Source organism: Cyprinus carpio, chromosome A24, assembly GCF_018340385.1.
Source record: "Cyprinus carpio isolate SPL01 chromosome A24, ASM1834038v1, whole genome shotgun sequence".
NCBI lineage: Eukaryota > Metazoa > Chordata > Actinopteri > Cypriniformes > Cyprinidae > Cyprinus > Cyprinus carpio.
Window position 1 is genome coordinate 15,914,289 of NC_056595.1, and position 22,659 is coordinate 15,936,947.

Genomic DNA, 22,659 nt, shown 5'->3' on the forward strand with positions numbered 1-22,659 from the left:
TTTTACTGATTTGCATGGGAAATTGGACTTTTATGGAGGAACGAAAATGCAGCGCTGCAAAAGGGGGCGGAATGGGGCGCAATAACTGTTTAATCTCGATTATTGTATTTTCAAAGTCGTTGGAGGCCAATATCAAAATCGAAAACGTTTTTCGATTAATTGCACAGCCCTAAATTCTACTAAAGTTAACTAGAAGAATGTTTGTTCATAACTTTGAAAGAATCTTTCCAGAATGTTCTTTCCAAAGTTCTGAGAATGTTCCCTGTTAGCTGGTACAGACCTTAGTTAGGCCAGATGCCATAGTGAATTGCATGCAAATGAAAACATAGATTATAATCTTTACAATGACACATACTGTATAAAGATACTAGACCACATCAATTACAAAACTCACAACTTTCAAAACTGCTTTATGGAGTTTTTGCCAACTGAAGTTTTTTTTTTTTTAAGTTTTGTTAGCTGTTGTTAAAATGCAGTACAAATCCATTGAACACACTGTACTTCTATCCCTCCCAGCCTCATTTTTATTCTTGTCAAAAATTTAATATTGTGCTACCCTGACTAAGGTCTATGGTGAAGAAATATCTGCCACAGCTTTTGTGCTGATTGGAAGACCGAACTGACTGGCACTTCACTTCCTGCCAGCTCTCTTCAGGGAGATTGGCTTAGTCTGCAGAATGAATTGCCTTAGTCTTCATCCTCAAGTACTAAAGTCAAACGTGCCCTGATGGAAGTCTGAGTAAAAAGATAAATAAACAACTAAATGTCACCGGAGGGATGTTCTGTACCAGAAAAGGTTATATAACATTACCGTAGTGTTAGTCTGAATAAAAATATATTATTTAATTTAACGATAGGTCTGTATTTAAAAGACAAATTCAGTTGATTGCCGCAACTAACACTGCGCGCTGCACAGAGCTTGACACTTCAGACGTGCGGATTTAAAACAGACAACTAAACGGTGTGTACACATTATACCACAGTAAATGTTTTCACATCATTATAAAGTAAATAATTTGTTGACTAGATGCTGCATTAGTGGAGAAAGAACAACAGGTGCTGCTATTGTTTGCTGTCAATCCTGAGAGGATGCAAACAATAGCAGCACCTCAAGCGGTTAAAACGATGTGACAAAAACATATGCAAGTCGGACGCAAATGTTTAATGTCGCGATTGTTACCATTAATTTGTGTTCGTTTATATCCAGCTGGTCACGTTAATGCATTTGTTAGTCAGCAATGTTGCAGATTTAAAGCTGTGATGTGAGAAAGCAAACTGATATGTTGATTCAGCTGACAGAAATCCTGCCATGCCAAAAAGCTGATTGGTGGTCTCTACAAGTGAACTGTCCAGTGGTATTTTTTTAAACTTGATTGACAAATCGATAAAGAAAAGCAACTGACAAATCTTTTTTCCCCTCCCCTTTTTATTTTATTGTTTTACTTATCTACATTTTAAAACATTAATTATTGATTTAGAATGGTTAACCATATGAGAATGGGTGAAATCTTTGCTTCATTAATTGAGGCAGTGGATGAGTCCAGTCGAACAATATCTATAAAATAGGACAGCCATTGCTGTTTTGACAGGGAATTAGGAGGAAACCGAGAACTGATAATGGTCTTCTTTGCAGCTGTTAACCCTGAGAGGAAAGTTTTGGTTTAGAGTCAGGGTTATTGAAGAGTCATCATTAAGAAGGAAAAGACAAGGTTCAGAATCAATCGTTTGAGAGAACCTTTTGAGAGAACTAGAAACAACTGATTCAAGAACAAATCAATCTTTTGCAGTGAATCATTTGATCCCATTTCTAAAAAAAATCACAATGATCTGTGAGAGAATCAGACTGATCTGGTTCTCGAATTTAAGCATTTAATTCGGTTTCAATCATTATAAATTAATGAAGTTGAGAATTTTGTTATTATTAAGCCATCATATGACTTGGAATATTGCACACAAGGTATATGAATTTTTAAAATATTTTTATGGTATTTTATTTTGAGTCTTTGTAGAAGCCTAAGCTCCAGCCTTCATTCACTGTATTTTTATGTAAAACTGTGATTTCATATACCTCCTTTTGTTTCAGCAAAACAAATTTATATGGGTTTGGAATGACATTAGGCTGAGCAAATTATTCATTTCTGAATGAACTATTACTTTAACTGTACTTTTGAGCTGGAGTTTCTCCTACTTGCCTGCTGTCTAGCTGTTTTTGACACCTCCTTCTCCATCTTGGCTAACAAATGTGTGCTGCTGGGTAATGTGTTGTCGCATTTTTCAATGATACAGCTCATTTCATTCACTGTGGTTTGCCCTGGTAAAGGTAATGCTACCATCTTCTAAACCCTGGGTACAGTATGAGAGTGGGCAAATGGTGCAGTTAAATATCTCTGAGGACCTCTGGAGTGGATAGCCCTTTGTCAACCTTACTCTGCAAAGAGTTCTCTCTTCTCGTACATTAAGCCCTAAAATGTACTTTATCCAATTAGACCTCACTCTAAAAGGTCATTTCTGAGTGTAAACACAAGGATAAAAGATATAAATGATCTACTGAAACACTTACAGGCCTGGTGTGGCTTCTTTAAAGTGATCTGATCTAGTAATCATTCATTCAGCTACACACATAAGCACACAGTTTTTGTAGGTACACTTAAAATATAAATGTTATGTTAAAATACTTTCTCTTATCTCATGTGCAGAGACAATTATCTTACCAGCCTAGACGAAATGCTCGCTTTGTGTGACAAAGTTTATTTGTGTGAGAGTTTATCACGCTTAATTAATTGATAATTAGTATGAATAATCAGCTGCCATTTTGTTATTATGTTTACAACATTTAGGTTTTATATATACATACATATATACATATACATATATATGTATTTATATGTTTGTATATATATATATACACATATACATATATATGTATATATTTGTATATATATATATATAATATATGATTATATGTAGATATTATAACTGCTATTTAACTGCTATACATTATTTTAAATAATTTAATATTTTAAAAATATTCAAAATTCATTTTAAAAATCTATATACACCTCTAATAATTTTATTGCAGTTTAATATATTTTGTAGCTTAAACAAAAACTAGAAATGTTGTCTTGGTAACTAACTAAAATCAGTTTAAGTCTTTCATCTCAATATTTTTGAGTGCTGTGCATTCATATGCTTGTTAGAGTGCCACGCTGTTAGCTTAGCAACGTGCTAATATCAAACTCCACAGGAATCAATTTTAACTCCTATGCAGTGCAGTTTGTGTGACAAATGGAGTCACTACCTTTTAAAAGTGTTCCAAATCATTAATTATAAGCTGTTATTGTGTCTTTGAGTTTAATTTAAATTTAGATGTCAGTTGCCCATGTAGAGAGTAGGAAGTGAGGCTAGGTTATGTTGAGTGGCAGATTATTGAAAAAGAAAAAAAGCTAAATTATTTCATTATTTTTTAGTATTTAGAGAGTCAAATCAGTCTTTATTCAGCAACAAAGTGATGGTTAACTTTCTATTTACTAGACTAGACAAAAGGGATAGTGATCATAAATGTCGTCAGTGTGCCAAGAGCCAACTTGACGTTGACGTTCCTTATCTGTAAATGGAAGGAGTGAACAAGCCCTTCTAAAAATGATCATCTCCCACCATCCCTCTCCTCTGGGGTCTCAGATGAAGCAACATGCTACATGACAGCCATTCGAATGAGGTTCATGGGCCGCAGCTCTTTTAATGGAGGTGGTTGATGCCTCATTATGAATGGCAGACTGACAACATGTACATCCATCAAACCCATATAAAACCATGTTATTTATTTAAACACTCGTCAATCGCAATGTAGTTTTTTAATGGGTTTGCCTATAGTATGTAGGGGGATGTAAACTGAGAAATAAGGAAAACAAAAAGACAAGGATGCCAAGACAATCAAGACTGATTAGTTAAACAATGATAAACTTCATAAACTAATGTGGTTTTATAGCATGACAGGCACAAAAAAGAGACACACACATGGAGAGATATAAATGGGGAAAATGAGACTGAGAAACTGGGAGAGGGGCTGGAAATTTTTGACAGAAGGTGCAGACAGACCCGTTTGTTGGCTAAAATAAGCTGCCAGGTTGTAACTGTCTAGATCAGCGCTTGGCACTTTTACTGGCCAACAAGCCTCTGTTGCTCCAGTAAGAGAACAGTTTGGCAGGCCTGAATAGGAAAAAGTTGTTATCCATCCTCTGTCTGATGGCCCAACCTGGCTGGAAAAAGCTAGAAAACGCTAGAACACGGGCTGCGGGCCTATGTGAGAGACAAGGCTTCTGGTATATGTCTTCTTGAGTCAAGTAAAATTGGTTTATTGACATTTCTGTCCTGCGAGGCAAGGGGAAAAAACAAAAGCAAAATATCTCATATTATTATTTTGATATTGTCAATATGGTGGGTCAATTTACTTAGATTTATTACTTACATTTATTAAGGACAGTGACTCAACACCCACCTGTGACATTACATATCCATATTGAATATGATTTATTGAGTTTATTTGTATCAAATGCTATAGATTTATATGCTGTACTGCTTTATAATTCACTTAATTATTATTTGCCTTATTATTATGTGCTATTTTTATGTACTCTTTTTGTGGACTAGAACAGAATAGCTTTAGGGACAACTACTTCGTCATGACTGTGTCTTTAACCTTGTTACGTACATTCTGTCACCATTTAAACTGCACTGTCAATCATCTTGACTTTGCATTATCATAAAAGACCGTATTGGAGAGAAAAAGAGGAACGTTGATCTGCCAGTTTGTGGGTCTTCATGCCGAGAACCCTGCTCATAGACTAATATGCATTTTTAATACCAAATGTATCCTTATAAAGTTCAAAGTGTTGCTGCAGATGAAATATAACGTGGATAAAATTAAATAAATATTTTTTCAACAGGTTAGATATTATTTATCACTCAAACCCCTTTCTCTACCTGTCTGTCGGTCTCACATATCCATCATGTTTGTAGTTTTTTAACACTTTTCATGCGTGTTTGTAGTTCTAATGGAATCCTCGTTAACATGTCCAACCTGAGGTGTCAAGCAATCCAATCATGCAACTGACTTTATCAAAGCTACAAAGGCATTTTGGCGAAGTCACTGAGAGTACACCATCAAAAACAAAAAATAAAATAAAATAATGAAATAAAAAGGTTATTTTGAAACCCATTTTACTTCTGTAATATAAAGCATTGCTTATTGAAACATGGAAATAAACTAATTAAAAAAACGAAATGAATGAATAAAATATAAATTGGTTTTTTTTTTTTACAAACCATTTTACTTCTGTTTTTTTGTTATTCTTAGTGATGATTGATGGATTGATTGAATGAAAAAGAATGGATTGATTAAATATGAGTGAGGGAACAAAAAGGTTATTTTTCCAAACCATTTTACTAATGCAATGGTATGCACTTCTTAGGGAGGGAGCGAGGGAAGAAAGAAAGAAAGAAAGAAAGAAAGAAAGAAAGAAAGAAAGAAAGAAAAAGAAAGAAAGAAAGAAAGAAAGAAAGAAATCTAAATACCTATCTACAGTACCTACAGGAACATGAAGGTTATTTTTCCAACTCATTTTAATGCTGTGTTATGTAGCCTACTTCACAGTGTCACAGGATATTAAATCAACCAATCAATAAAACCCTGCAAAGAGCTTTTATAATAAAATAATATGCACTGATTAAATACACAATAATAATCAACCAGAGTCTATTTTGATTTCATGTTGACTCCCATGTAGTATATTAATGTTGATTCTTGTTGACTTTCTTGTAGTATAATAAATTTAATGCTCAAGAGACATGAAAAGCATCCCAAAAATCAATGGATGGCTCCATGCTTCTCTCAGAACAGCCGTACTGACCATGGAAACCCAAGGGAGTAGGCTGAAAGTGTCAGGGGGAAATCTGCAGCTTTTTGTTCGGTCTCTCATTCTCTTCCTCCTACTCTCCTCTCCCAGTCATTTCCCTGCATATTGCGCATGTCGTTGCGTTGGTTCCCAGGCAGGAAGTCTGGCAGCCACACTGCCCTTCGTCCCACGCGGCTTGTGAGTTCCATCCTTGTGTTAATGCTCCCGCATGCAACAAATAAACAAACCAAAACAATCCAAACAGCAAGAGCAGATCCTAGAAAGAGTCACACATCACCCTACGAAGAGCTACACTTACCCAAAGGAGAAAAAGTGTGACAAACTAGAGTCAAAATGATTACTTTGTCAACACTCTTTACCAAAGCAGTCTGGTCACATAAAATGATGTTTACCACTGTATTTTTTAAAAGGCATCTTTAGCTGAGGGCATCTGACATGTAATTGCTGTTCCTCTGACATGTGATCTATTTCCGAGCCGGCTGCCCGAGCTCATTGGTGAGGTCTGATATTTCAGTCTTCCAGTTTAGATAAAGCGGACTGTGAGCTAAACCGGGCAGTAGAGCAGGAAACTGTGAAAAAAACACAGACTAGTCCCACTCCAAAATGTTCAATTTCACTTTATAATGATGCTGAACATTAAATTAAATATTTATAAATAAATGAATAAAAATGTAAAGGAAATTTACTATAAACACTAGTTTGGCGTGAGTAAGACTTTTGTGGCATGAAAAAATATTGCTTGTATTTAGCAAGAATGTATTCAATTGATCAAAAGTAATTTCTGAAAGATCATGTGACAGTAGAGAAATGGCTGCTGAAAATTCAGCTTTGCCATCACAAAGTTATTTTACAATATACTGAATTAGAAAACAAAGATTTTAAGTTGAAATAATATTTCACAGTATTACTGTTATTACTGTATTATTATAAAAATAAATGAAACCTTGGAGAGCATAAGAGACTTCTTTCAAAAGAGTAGAAAAAAAATTCTTAAAGACCCTGAGACTATAATTTTTTACAAATGTATCCTTTCTGAGGATCCAGATGTTTTTTTTTTTTTTTTTTTTTTAATTTGCATATATAACAGTATATCACTTTCCGTTTTTTGGTTCGATCAAACAATGCGTCAACAATCTTTGCACTCAAGGAGATTGGCAGCTGGTCGGACAACTCCAGGTCCGCACTTGAGCCTCCAAGTCAAAGCAGCGTCAATGCACACCATGCATACAGTCACGCTAGGCTACGCTTGCACCGTTGGAGGGAAACATCTCCATAAAAGAGTGACACCAGGATGCTTTCTTCCTCCCACCCATCTCCTCCACCTGAGCTGCACCCACCCACCCGCTTTTGCTTTTCCTTTTCCTCATCTAATCCCCCACAGAACACTCACTCCCACCACTCTTCCTCCTCTGTTCTACTCCAATTCGCTCAATTCAGCAAACCTTGGTTCATTTTCAAGCCATGGTTCTTAGCTGGTGTACCTTCAGGGCCCAGAATTTACATTTTATCCAACACTTTACCAAATCTGTTTATCGTACAAAATGGAATTTCAATAGTTTAATGCTCTTGGCAGTCCATAAATGTGCACAAAACACATTGTGGCTGCACGCAAAGCATATTCATCCACATTGCAAGTGAATCTGTATTAATGTAGCCTGGTTCAGATTTCATTTAGCCATGCATTATTTTGTTCATCCTGCCCTTGTAGGCATTCGCCTAATAGATTTGCAAGTGATTTTTGGGTTGCAGTCCACAGGTTAAGAACTAGGACAAGTTTTTTTTTTTTTTTCTTGAGTTAATGTAAATTTTCTGTGGACCCCCTAGCATCCACTTGTTGCCCACAATAGGAAAGAATGCTTACAAAAAATAATGATAAAAATAATAATAATAAAAATAAAATAAAAATCACCAAAAAATACTGTACATTACACGTTTTTATTAAGTTACATATAAAACTACAGATAAATCAAATCACGTTCAACAAATTGTATTTTTAGGGCTGTCAAAGTTAATGTCCTAACTTAAAAATATTTATTAAATGTTTTAAAATTTTTAAACACATGTTGAACGATATTATTTGAGAAAAGTACTACCAATTAACTTAAATATATCTGACAGTTCTCTAATAGTGGGCAAAACACTTAAAATATCTTAGAAAGGAGGATCATATTTGGGGTTCCATGCCATCAAGAGTTTGAAAACCCCTGGTTTAGAGTATCCTGAAATATTCATGATTTGTTTTTCATCCCAGTGCAGAGTATTGCATTCTTTTAGTCATTCTCCTGTCCAATAGATTCATGCAAAACAGGCCACTATGAAAAAACTGGAAATGATCTACAGTGCTATTAACGCTGGATCTCTGAAGAAAAAAAAAAAAAAAAAAAAAAAAAAAACAAACTGTCCGATGCCATCATTATTTCTCTTTGCACTGCGGTCATAATGCCATAAGCGCACCGATTTTCCATTTCAGCCTTGTAATATGTAGAATAAACACAATAACCTTCTTATCAACAATTGGGTTGGCTTGTACATTGGTTTATTTTTACATGCATTGAAATGCATATTCCCTTTGTTGCAGTGAGATTACGAATCTGAAATAAAGCAGTGCATTTCAAGCCTGAAGAATGGATCTTACATCCCAGCACACAAGACATGACCTTACAGGACAGGTGGAGGTGTACGATAAACAAAGCAGTTCATTGTAATGCAAACAGAGGGTGCATGCATGCATTTGCATAGAGTTCTCCATCATAACATACAGCATCTATGAGGACTGCAGTATATGCTTGATTCACACACTCAGAGATCTGCTGTGCTATCCAGAGTGTGAAATCCGAAACATGCAAATCTCCAAACATGAAATATTTCCTTATCTAACACGAAACCAACTTAGCTTGGCAGTTATATCAGTGCATAAGAACATATTTTCTAAGGATAAGCATTATTCATATGACCTTTTGAAGTATTCTTCAAAATACTTTGAAGTATAACTTCAGTGATTAGAATATGCTGGATGTCATAACAGTTGTATGTGAAATTGTTGTTGTTATAAAGTACACAGGGTTTCCACATCTGACCAGTGAATTTCCATTTTCAGGCTCCAGGCAGAAAATGTTCACTACTGCTTAGTTTTAAGTTTATAATAGCAGCATTTTAGTTGTGCTACTGACAAACCATGTTTTTTTTTAGTAATATTTTCTATTGGAAAATGGGCCCTAACACACTATTTGACCATATGGTGCTCCATATTGTACACCAGCAACAAACCCTCATAATCAGGGGTTTTCTCAGTATTTCTAATTTGTTTTGTCTTTTCAGCTCATTGGACTCTCATATTCCAGATTTACAGAAACAAACAATCATCAAAAATGTCATAAATCCAGAGACTGCATATTTATGTACCATGCACTGTTATCACTATCAATCACACTTTGCCATGTAGGGCACCCTCTTATATAATGCGACAGGACATAATTTTCTATGTAAAACGCTACTCGAAAACACCATTTAAAATCATAATAGGTTCAGTTCACTAGTAAAATGTGATACATATCAGAGATGGTACCACATACCTAAATATATTCAGCCGTTCCTGTTCGCTGTACCAGACACCATCTTAGACAATTTATTGCATGGGTCATTTGGAAACTACAAATATACTGGAGTTCAAACATTTGAAAGACAAAAATAATCTCTTTCTAGTCATGATTACTAAAACCTTGCCAGTATTTCCAGACAAGACTGTAAAACCATTATGCACTTGGAAGATACTATAGTGTGCATCTGGAGAGTTTATTCTCTCATGAATTGTCCATGTGGCCATTGAAAAAAAAAAAAAAAAAAAAAAAACTGATTGAAGATTGATCAAGCTTAACCGAAATAAATTCACAAGGGAGTTTCAAAAAAAAAAAAAAAACCATTATGATTTTAATATTATTTTTCTATTTAATAAAGCTCTCAGTAATGCACATTTAAGAGGGAGACATCTTGATCCAAATCTTCCATTTTTATGCACAAGGAGCGATCACAATAAAATATAATACTTGATTAAAATCGAGAAATAATTTAGTCATTCAAATTCTGTGAGACATGCACATAGTTTGTCAGTTCATGTTACAATTCAGCTTCAAGTTCAGCAGATATGAGTGTCTTATGTGACTGATGGCTCCAATTTACCTCCACCTGTTAATGTCAGCCATTAAATTCTGAGTAATACATATAATTCAGTTCTCTACAGAAAAGGGCTTTGGATCCTGTGGAGAAGTGTGACAGATAATAAATTGTCAGGTTTTCTGTAAAAAAGTTGCTCTGTCTCCTGTCATTTGAAATCAAGGACTGAAATTAGATCTTCTTTATTAATTCTGTCAGTTAATAGCAGAGAATGGCCTACATATAAGCTCACTAGGAAAAACTAGGATATGAATCTGTGCAGTTGTTTCTACCAACTGTCTTGGATGTGACTCCTGTTACTATTTGTCTAATTATTTTTTACATTAAATTATCTGAAAGATGACAAGAAATATGAATGAAGACATATGCCATACATACAAAAAAAAAAAAAAAATTCAACAAAACTCCCACATGGGAAGCATAGAAAATTAATTAATAGCAAATAATAATAATAAATAATAATAATGGTAATACACTACAATTTATAGCTTTTTAACAAAGCTTCTTATGATCACCAAGTCTTTATTTTACAGAAAATAAATGAATAAAATAAAAATTACAATTTAAAATAATTGTTTTCTATACATTTTAGAAGGTAATGTTCTTGCTGTGAGGGCAAAGCTGAATTGTCAGCAACCATTAGACCAGTCTTCCTTCAGAAATCATTCTAATATGCTGATTTGGTGCTAAAAACATTATTTATTTCATAAGATTTATCATCTTATCACAGCAGAAAACAGTTGTGCTGCTTAATATTTGTATAAACTGTTCAGGATTCTTTGATGAATGTAAAGTTCAAAAGAACAGCATTTATTTGAAATAGAAAAGGTTTGTAACATTATAAATGTCTTTACTGTCACTTTTGATAAATTTAATAATAAAAATAATATTTTTTTTTTCACAACATAAAACTGGCTTGGAGACACATGGCTGTAAGGGCATTCATTTGCGTTTGACTGATGTTGCAAGAAAACAAATTTTGCACATTTTGCATGATAAAAGGAAAATATGGTCATAAACATTTGCTGACTGGCAGGAATTAATTTAGCGTTTGCTGATTGTTGTGAATTAGGTTGACTAAGTCCACAATTCCCATTATCAGCCAAAATCAAATAATCAACACATAAATTGCACTTTCACCTCCTTTAGTGCAAACCTTTAATCGAACAAATGCACCTCAAAAGAATAAACTATTCTATCGTTGTTCTAATAGTGAATTTTGATCATTATTGCTCTGTAGAGTTTTATTGCTTGGTTGTTTTGTGCTAAACCACAAAAATTCAAATTAATCTAATTTACAAACAACATCAAGATTCCATAAAGATGGAAAATGGCACATGAAAGAAGCATGTGCAAACCTTAGTTTTCATAATTGACTAATTTGGTGGGTTATCTATTACTTGGGTGATTTAGGTTAATGTCCACTATATTTAATATGTTTAATTCAGAATTCATATCCAACTTTATTTTTATCTACTGCAAAGATGTAGGTATTTTAAATGTTAATAAAACAGTATGACATATTGAACAGACTGTATTTCTGTCCATCACAGCCATGTTTTTGTTCATGTCAAATTAAATATGGTGTGTACTCTGTAAAAAGGTCGACCCAACAAATCAAAAGCCCCAAAAACATACCTGAGTCCATATGAGGTTCTAATTTAAGTAGCCCTACTGATCTGTTTGTGCCATTCACGCAGCGGTAGGCTGGCTGAACTGGGCCATGATTATGAGACTGTGTAATTGAGACTAGCCAGGAAGGATCACGTTTTGAGTGGCACCAAAGGAAGCGCAATCTCTGTAGCAGGTGGACATGAGGACACCCTGCTGCAATCTGCCTGTGGCTGTAGTAATTGGTCTAATCACAGTTCCATCTCATTTTCAATGCACATGGACCAAAATAACAAAGTTAGGAAATTAGCACAGCTAGAAAATCATCTCATTCTCAATATGATCCGAGCTTTGCGAGAGAAGTTGGGGTAGGAAATTATTTTACTAGCATAGCATAAACATAAGTGCCATTTCAGCAATAGTTGTGCCATTCATCACTGCAAGATTGTGTCTAATCTGTTTGTTACAGACAACTGTCACAAACTCATGCTGAGAATATAAAGGAGGCTCTTGTGGCACTCTGCAATAAGCCATTCTTGATAATAACGGGTGACTCTCATCAGCAATGCAATCATAAGCGGCGGTAATTAGCAGCTGTGAGAGACAGCAAATCTTAAATTAAATCCCCTGATTACCACATTGATTATTTCATTTCGTTGGTGCATGATGGTATAAGCAAATTCAAGTGAGTGTTGAAAGAAGTAGAAGAAATCCCAAAACAGAATGGAGACCAAACAGTTCTGCTTTATACTCAAAAGGCTTCAGAGGTTACAATGCTGTCAAAATTTAAATGTCAATAATAAAAAAAGAGAGATTGTTCAATATATATACTTAATGATCTCAATAGTCACTACTAGTTTGACAAATTGTTGAATAATCAACCATCCTGACTTGAGAGATCACTTAATTTCTCATTTCTTTTTCTTTTCAGCTCCAATTCCAATACAATAGATAGATTTTAAGGAATGTGCCAAATTACTAAAAGGCAGCAACATATGTAAGTGAAAGCTGAAAAGACACTGGCAAGAAGGCATGGATTTCCAAGGAAAACCAATAAGCACTGAGATTGAGGATGGGTTGAGGACATCATTCATGTGGGAGGCCATCAAGGCTCCATAGTCAGCAGCGAATTTAGAGAGTATAATCTGTTTTTCCTCACCAGTGACAAACGGGGATAAGGCTCAATATTATCTCCATGGTCAACCTGATCCTGGCACTGAAAAGAAGTGCCCAACCGGAGGAGCCTGACTCGCCACTATATCCCTTTCTCCTCCTTATCACTGTCTGAACACACTTGTTTAAACAAAAGCGAGACAGAACAAGCCCACATTTACTCTCTCTCACGCTCTCTTTACCACATCAGTGCCACGACACAGATAACTTCAGTTATAACCAGCAGCAACACATTTTGACAAAAATAACAATATCTTTCATGCATTCTCTTCTGTGCAAAGGTTAGATTATTCAGCTATTAGAGAATTTAAAAGGGTATTGTTGGAGTTTTATGAAAATGCACAATTAAAGGTCAAAGGTCAAAGCAATTTTCTCTACTGAAATCGAAAGAATCACTCATGAAAGGTAACAAAAACATCAATTAATACATAATTATAAATATACAAGAATAAGCACAACCTCACAAGCACAAAAAAAAAACCAACATACAACAGGTTTAATTTCTGTAGCATTTCCTGTTACGATCTCCATGGAACACTGACCAATGTGCCCTCTCAGCAGATATGAAGGTCCTTGGTAACCATTCAACCTTGAATGCCCTGCTTGTCCAATTCTTACCGCCACAACTTACTCCATGATCCATTACATGGCCGGAGAGCAAGACCAGTCACTGTGATCTGTTTAAACTCTACTGCACAGTCATGGACCATTCATGGTCCCAATTCAACAAAATAGTTCTTCCCTGCATGCATCTGAGACAGTACAGTATGGCCCGGTGGCTTCCAGACTTTTCTCAGAATTGATTTTTTAGGGATTGATTGTGGTGAAGCTTTGTGTGTGAGACTGAGGTAATCATAAATACGAGCCTGGATGGTACACAACAAATAGATCCCGCAAAATCCAATTGATGATATTTACACAGCAATTCATTGTCAAGTTTGCCAGCACATGGATGCATAAGCAAGCTGAAAATTATTTTCATTACTTCACCTGTGTTTATATAAAACTAGGCCTTCTGGCAAAAACTCCTGCGTCTCCGTTTGCCACAATGGTTTGTCCCACTTCCCTCTAAATCCAGCCATCACAACTCCCAGTGGAGTCAAGCCAGGAAGCCTACTTCACTGGTTGGATGGATGTCATGGTAACCACGCTGCTAATGGTTGCTACGGTTTCCAGCTGACTGCTCTGCTGAGGGGCTTCAAGTGATGCCCCAGTAACCAGCTCTACACCTTGGGCAGTCACTCATGAGAGACACACTCCCCCTCTGGTGTATCTCACACCCCTCATGCTCTGGCGAGAATCTAAAGCTCAAAGTCACCCAAGTCATTATTCACAGATGACCTTCTTCTCTGTTGAAACTCTTGAGATTAAGTACAAAAGTCACACATACTGTACCACAAATGTATGCTCCCTCCTGAATAAGCGGTGCCTTGTTGTTTCTTTAGAATGAGGTACAAAGTCGCTCTTCAACACCTTCACCCTCTCTGCTCCTCTCCGGTGGAATGAGCTGTCAACCTCCACCTGAACTGCTGGAACCATCAAAACTTTCACGAAGCAGCTGAGCACTTAACCACTCCACAATCCTACACCAATGCAAAGGGGGTGGGGGGGGGGTCTTCTCTTCTCTGTATTTCTCATCTGTTCTATCTTGTTTCCCAATCTAGCTTTTTAATAAATGTGCCATTGAATACTGCAAATACAGTTGGCTCTGTGATTAACTGCTTATGCCCCTCTATTCTAAGTTATTTTGGATGAAAGCATTTGCTAATTGATTACATGTAATTTTAATTATAAAATTAATTAATTTTAATAACCAAACTTTTGTGTTAATAGCGGTTGTTGGAACGATATGAGTATGATTAAATAATGACCGAATTTAAATTTTGGGGTGAACTGTCTTTTGAAGAACTTTGTTGTAGGTTATAGAGGTGTTTTTTATAATGTTATAATATTGTGATAAAAGTTCATTATTTTCCATAATGTAATGATAAAATTAAATTGTGATATATTTTAGATTCATTGCACAATGTATTGATTATTTTAGTTTTTTTTTTGTTAATAAAATAAATAAATAAATAAAATAAACATGAAAACCCAAAATTCCTATCTCAAAAAATTAGCATATCATAAATATATGAAAGTTTAATTTTATCATTACATTATGGAAAATAATGAACTTTTATCACAATATGCTAATTTTTTGAGAAGGACCTGTAGATGTTAACTAAGGCTATGTTTACACTAATATGGTTTCATTTTAAAACATAACTTTAGCTACGGTTATGCCGGTCATTTACACTAACCTGGTGTTTTCGACCCTTGAAAATGGAGACTTTCAAGAATGCTGCAGATCCCGGTTTATTTTGAAAACTCTAGGGTTGTGTTTCAGTGTAAAAGGACCAAAACCGTGACTTTCGAAAAAACGATGGCGTGGCTGGCTGCCCACATTCGCTCTGCATATCCTTGACGACCATTGTTGTACCTGCATGAATGGTCATGTAACATGAGTTTTCGTTTGTTTTTTGTGTTTTTGGATCATTTCTGAAACGCAGTGAAAACGCCATTGTAGACAAGGATCGTTTTCATTTTAAAACACCATTTTAACGAAAACACACTAGTGAAAACATAGCACAAGTCAGTCAATAAGATAAGTCAGATAAATCAGTATGATTTATTTTGAGATAGCATCCAGTTTTCTGCATGAATCAAAGTAACTGTTTTAAAATAACAACATTTGCTATGTTTAGAATATAGTTAAAGGTGAAGTGTGTCATTTCTGTGCATTTTCCTAATGAGATCAAACTGAACTGTTTGTATAAGCAGCCGACTGGGCTGGGCATAATAATGTCTTAACCATGGGGTAAGTGCTTGGAACCGTCATTATGTTTGCAAGAAATTAAACACTCTGCTTTTAATATAGTTGGAATGTAGTTAAATCAATATTTTGTATTAAACAACACTGACACATGCATAATCTCACAGTTTTTTAGGTCAATACTATGCTTTTTTTTTTTTTTTAAGTTATTCAACCCTAGATGTTACTGAAGTGACACTAACTGGAAAAAAGAACAGTGCCCACAATGTTCCATTCCAAACAAGAACAATTTTGTAACATAACTATTAACTATAAATCCAGTCTCATTTGTTTTCACTGAATGTTGGCCACATAATTGGCGGCCCTTCTATCAAGTAGCACTTTAGTATTTGGATAGGGATGACACAAGGGGATCAGAAGGAAAGGAAAAGGCAAACACTCAGAAAATGGTTTCATCCTTGATAATTACATGCAGTGAAGCATGACTGTGCAGCCAGCACCCCAGAGAAGGTTGGGGTAATCAGCCAGTCACTGCACCCTCTACTGGGGAAAAGGAGTCTGAGGTCATCGTTTCTGCTGCTAAACCTGCAGGTGCCCAACGCTGTGTGTGCATCAGCTGCTCATGGCACTGCCTTTGTAATGACTCACGAGCTGATAGAAATGAGAGATATCATATAGAGATAAAATGTACATCTTACCCCACTCTCCCCTCATTAGTCAAAGCCTACTTCACAATTTTGGTGACAAAGCTCCACACATCAGCATAATCAATCCCATAATTTAAAAACAAAAGTGTGTAAAATTACAGTTAGAATGATGGAGACTTGCTTCGTCATATTCATCTCCTATCCTTTCTAGACACCTTTTTCAATGAGCAGAACCCATCTGTCAATCAAAGATGTTTCTGGGTGGAGTCCAACCATGCATTTGATTTATTTTTCTACCCAGCTAAAAATACAGGTCTAAAAATAGCAGCCTTGGTGTTGAACGCTTTCCGCTCAAGGTGTGCAAAGCAGCTGAGGTGCAACGCGCTGACAAGCTGTGGGCATATTCAGGAACATGATATGACAGGGCATTTGCTTGGGATTTAGCTATGAAGGAAGAGAATCCGCGCCATACGATTAACCCCCTCTTCTCTCTAGCGAGTGTTTACTGTTTGATTCTTAGACCCTTTCTAAAAAGAAAAATCAATACAGTGAGAGACACACTCACACATACACACACAGACTCTGCTGACTCAGCAAATGAGGATCAGTCGGTCAGAGAATTATTTACCTCCACAGCATGAAAACAAGACTATATAAAGCAACCATTCAATCATGTGTGGAAAACAAAACACCAAGGATGTGGAGTTAAGCAAGCAGAAAAGCTATATTTTAACCTCAGCAAAGCATCCTGATACTTTTAAAAATGCCAAATTTAAAAGGATCATGGATATACTATTTTGTCACACATCTCCAACACCTTTTTATGCACCTCCAATTTTATAAAAAAAAAAAAAACATCAGAAATGCTTGTGATCATGTCTTCCAACTTATATGACCTTGATTTGGAAAACAGAATAAACAGTCCTGTTTATCTTTTTAAACTCCTTGAAAATTTCACACTTATCCACCTTGTACGAAATAACGCCTTTAGGAACAAGATGACCATATATTCGCATTTTTCTTTTGACAGTACCATACTTGACAACTGTCTGTAGTTATTTAGTGTCTCAGAAATATTTGAGGCAGAACTGTGGGAGATCTGAAATATGAGACTTCAAATAAGTAGGAAAAATGTCTCATATGTAGGATTCTCCCAGGAAGATAATGGATCTAACAACCACTAAAAGCACCAAGTGCGACTGTGAATGAGTGTGATATTGCTATTACACAGCAGTTCAGTAAACAACAAGTTAAAACTGAGTAACTTACATTTAAGACACAATATCGCTAGGTCCATTTTTGAAAAGTTAATGGGTTCAAAAGAAAGCCACAGCATAATAAACTATGTCTCAGAGGAACACACAGCAGTCATGTTTCATCCCTGAATGAATCAGCGTTTATACATTCACATTTATGCATTTAGCAGACGCTTTTATCCAAAGCGACTTACAGAGCATTCATGCAATACAATTTTTTTTTTTTTTTTTTTAACCAGTATGTCTGTTCCCTGGGAATTGAACCCACGATCCTTTGCGCTGCTAACGCAATGCTCTACCACTGAGCCACAGGAACATTTAACACAGGTTTTTAACTAATTGGTTGGGTGAATAATTCAATAACTCACTTTTATGGTGTGTCCAAAATCGCATACTGCTACATTTGTACTACATATGAATTTGAACTTTGTGACCCCTAAAAAAAAAAAGTATGTTCTATATAGTATGAATATGGTAGTATGAATGAAATTCGGATGTCCTACAGCCACCATATGGTCATGTGACCTGCAGAGTCAGTTGCTTGGCTTCATTGCCATTTACAAATCCTCTCTCCTGGCCTCAAAAGTTAAGTATCCATCAAATGCGCACTTCAGAATCTAGTTTTTCGAATACTGTGTATATTTTTTTGCCGTACTGTTTTTTGCATACCATATAAGTAGAGAACTATCCAATTTCAGATGTAACTTTAAAGTTACTTGTTTCATTGCTGACTGAATCAGAGTTTTGAAGAAATCTGTTCAGTGAATGATTTTTGACTCATTCATAAAGATGGTCACCATCGCCACCAACTGGTGTGACAATGTAACCTGCAGAAAGAGTCATTAAAAATCCCCACCACATTTTGTCATGGTGACAAATTTCCATTGGATACATTATATTCACACTTTCTGTAAAAACACCATTTAGGCAGACACTGTTAAACTAATGAAATATGATCCAACATCCAAAAACATTTCGATAATAAAAAGAAAAAACGACTTAATTTTAATGAATTCAAGCTACACATTTCCTGTAATGCATTCTCTGGAAATCAAACCTGTTTCCTGACACAGATGAACAATGAACAGCTGATAACGCAAAAATCACATAAAATGAGACCTGACTTCATCATCATCTTATTAAGACCCTTGGTTGCCCGTATAATTATGTATTATGTTGAACCTGTCCCTTCTGGCGTCAATGACCTCACTGATTCAAGCTTAATGAGTCAACAAAAGTGACAGGATTTTTTTTAAGCTTGTCATTGCCCACCAGTAAATGATGTTCGTTAGCTCTATATAAATACAAATATCTCATGCAAATGCTGACACTGTACCTGTCATGGGTCCATGAGGGGGAAAAAAAATCTGACAAATAAAGCCATGTGGCTCCAAATTAAATCTGAACCACCACTCATTGAATCCCAAGATACATCCCATGGTTAACAACAGAGCCTACCCCTCACCTTGTGATCAATGAAATAAATAATTCATATCACGGAACAGCAAATATGAAGACAGCTTCTTAAACGCCAGGCTTTTTAAGTGCTTAATTAGCCTTTGGAGAGCTTGACATCTAAACTAATTAGTAACCTGCACAGCAAAACCAATGACGGATCAGAATACTGACTTACAGTTACCCACCAACAAGCCACTACAATCCATTCAGTGGATTAATTGATATTTATATTGCGTGCTTCTCATCTTCATTCAACATCGTTCATGCCTGATGATCTGGCCACAAGCTGATTTTCCTTAAACAACAGGGGCCTGAAAGCCAGGCATGAAATATATCTGTTAATAGTGCATTTCTGTGAAAAGCACTTCACATGTTCTCCCTGTTTCATCACCAAACACAACTTTTCAAGCGTGCTGCCACTGCACAGAAGACAACCGAGAGACGGCAGACGAGAAGAATAAATAAAGATCCAGCCAAATCTTCTGGCCCAGTAAGAGCAAACAAAACTAAAGCTCTTAGTTATCTCTATGTCCGTGCGTGCTTTCAAACAAACAGCAAGGAGATAACTGAGATGTTTTAATAAGCTTCATCCCATTAACATGCTGCAAGCAGTGTGCATTTCATGTGAAACCATGACATTTGCAGGGGCCAGCACTGAGCAATCTGTAGATAACATTTCACGCCTTTGATCCAGCTTTGTCCTCGTCTTCTACAGCTCATTCAACGGGCTTATTTACAGATGCGATCAGGCACCCTGTGGAAAGATCTGCCAGTCAGCTCTCCTGATCAATACAGCATTCCCTCCTAATGGACAAGCTTTATCGCCTCCCTTCCAGCACTGTAAAATACTCACACCTGAAATGCCAATTAATGCCTTTAACAACAATATTCTTGACATATGAGAGCATAACATCTCATCAAGATGGTTTTAAACAGCAGCTGAACATGAAACAAAAATTTTAATTAGTGAGATGAGCTTTAAACCTCCACCCCGGGTCTACAGCAACATCCAGTGCTGCATCCAAACGGACTTACTTCTTTCCACAGTGCTTAAATATTCTATATAAGTAGCACATCATGACAAAGTAATAGTTGTAGATATCTTGAAATTCTATATTCAGTCCGACAATGCTGGAAGTGGACCGAACTGAGCTCAATGATTCTTTTTTTAATGTCTGTTCAGCAGTAAGTCTGGATTAGAGTATTTCAAATAGCCATTTATACCAACCTAACACAGTTCTCAAGGTGAAAAGCAAAAACCTTTGCAACTGATGTGCAGATTTACCTGCCGTGTCATTGAAGATCTTTGTTCAGGTGTTTCAGAGTGAGAGAGAACAAATCACATCCTTCTTTATTCCCAAATTCACTACACCTTCCACTCACCCACCTTCAATTTCAAATTTGGGTCAGTCTCTTTAAAAGAGCTGCGATGCCAAAATCTATTGTTAAAATGAGCACCGATAAATTAGCTCCTTTTTCTCTTTATTCAGCACATTAAGCAGATTTGTTGGAAATTAATTCAGTGCTACTTTCCTCCTTCTTAACCAAAATAACAGGCATCTGAAACAGTGCATTACCCCGCAAACAAACACTGAGTGCGATGGAATGACATTGTACACTCACCAAATGATGTCCAGGGAACAAACGCTCTCCTCTCCCCGCTTTAAATCCGAAATTCAGCTGGATAAGAATCCTACGTTCATGCCCTGCGGATGTTATTTAAGGAAATGAACTGTTCTCTGGATGTTGACTCAGTGAGGGACAAGCATCGGCTGCTGAGAGAGCGAATCGCTGCGGAAGCAGAGCGAGTGATGCTGCCTTTTCAGTAGCACGAGTTACCATCCCAGCCTTCATCCACACACTAACGCGCGCGAGCGCGCACACGCAGGTGTCGCGCTGAATTCATTCATAGAGCGCCATCTTCTGGCAGTATACTGTATGAACATGTTTTACACACCTGTTCTTTATTCAGCATTTGATTATTTTAACCGACACCCTTCTTTTGTAACATTTAATTATTCTCATAATGAAGCGTATATGAATTTACTGTTAATTCGGACCTACTTAGACTGTAGAAATATTTTATGTTTTTTTACATTGTTTAAATTGTTACATTTGTCCTATTTATTTTGATACCCGAGTATTGTTTTGATTTATATTTCTTTTGCTTTATATTTCCTAAGTTAAGCTACTGATTCTGTACATTGTTCTATCATGTAAGTAAGCTATATAGCCTATATTTAATCACACAGTGCAACACCTCAAGGGAAGAAAGATTATCACCAATTCATAGCAAGAGAAAGAAATAAAACTTAGACAAAACTGTAAGACAAAACTTTTTTTAAACATCATTCAGACACATTTGCAATCCTGGTTATTGTTGCGTTCATGGATGAGCCGAGACAGCGTACTGATCACACAGCATAGCAGGTACGGAATTGAACTTTATTGAAAACTCGCACAGTGTCAAACCCCCTGCTTAGGGGCGTGGCTCACTCAGTAGCGATCTCACTAATCAGATATCACTCATAGACAGTAAAAGAAATGGACACAGAGACCCCATTGGATTCAACGGAGACAAGTGAAGTCAATTAGAAGCGCGCACTAAACCCCCTGATGAGCAACAGAAACAGTTTTTTTACATACTGGGCAGATCGATACTAATATCGATAATATCGATACCAACGTTGGTATCGGTATTGATCGATACCAACGTGAAAATATCGATACTTAAGTTTCAGTTTCTCTCGTTTTGCGACCTGGCCGTGTTTGTCAAATGAACTGCTGCTGTCACAGAGCTGGCTGCAGAGCAAGCTCTCAAGAGTGCTGCTCGTGCTCGACACTGCTCTCCTCCCCCTCTCCTGTGTCAGGCGCGCGCCGCAGTCAGCTCAGCCGCGCATTTCTAACAGCAGTCAGTCAGAGGCGGAGAATGGCAGCAGAGAGAAAGAGGAGCGTCACGGTATGGCTGTATTTTCAGGCCGAAAATGAGACAACAGAAGTCGCACTAAAGAGGAGAAACATTTTTTGTCTTGTAGGCAGAAACATGCTACTTGAAAAGAGAAATTTGTTTTTACATTTTTTTAATATTTGTGAAGTAATCATTTTGTAACTTTTGTTTATATTAAATAAAACAGAAGTAACATAAAAGTTGTTTCTGAACAAAAGCTTTTGTAGTACTGATTTTTAATAACCCAAAATGCAAATCACAAAAATCTGTCCGACAGGTGGCGACGTCATCAAGCTTAGTTTGTTCTGCGCGTCAAAAAAAAAAAGTCATGCACGCAAATTCATTTAGATTTAGGTTTAAGACGCATCCACCTTAATTATTAAAAAGTATCGATATTGGTATCGGTATCGGCGATACTGGCCCTGTATTTACTTGGTATCAGATCGATACCAAATCTAGAGCTATCGCACACCTTTTGGCCCTGTATTTACTTGGTATCAGATCGATACCAGACTCAAACTGAGCTTGATGACGTAGATGTGACGTGAGCAACCTGTCTGACAATTGTAAGTCTTCTAATAGCTGTGCCAAGAGAAATCTGAATCACCCACCGAATCTTGCAGAGACAGCGAGCGTAAACAGGAGCAAATTTTGGTAAGTATTCTGATTA

At 36.4% G+C, this 22,659-nt stretch overlaps 1 protein-coding gene across 1 annotated transcript in view; it reads right to left on the reverse strand.

Moving 5' to 3' along the window:
* Window positions 1–20,940, reverse strand: part of LOC109099634 (catenin delta-2-like) — a 249,903-nt gene extending 228,963 nt beyond the window's left edge. Inside the window, exon 1 of the mRNA XM_042714368.1 lies at window positions 20,666–20,940. The gene's annotated coding sequence lies outside the window, so the exon portion shown is untranslated. The remainder of the gene's footprint in view (window positions 1–20,665) is intronic.
* Window positions 20,941–22,659: the final 1,719 nt, after the last annotated feature.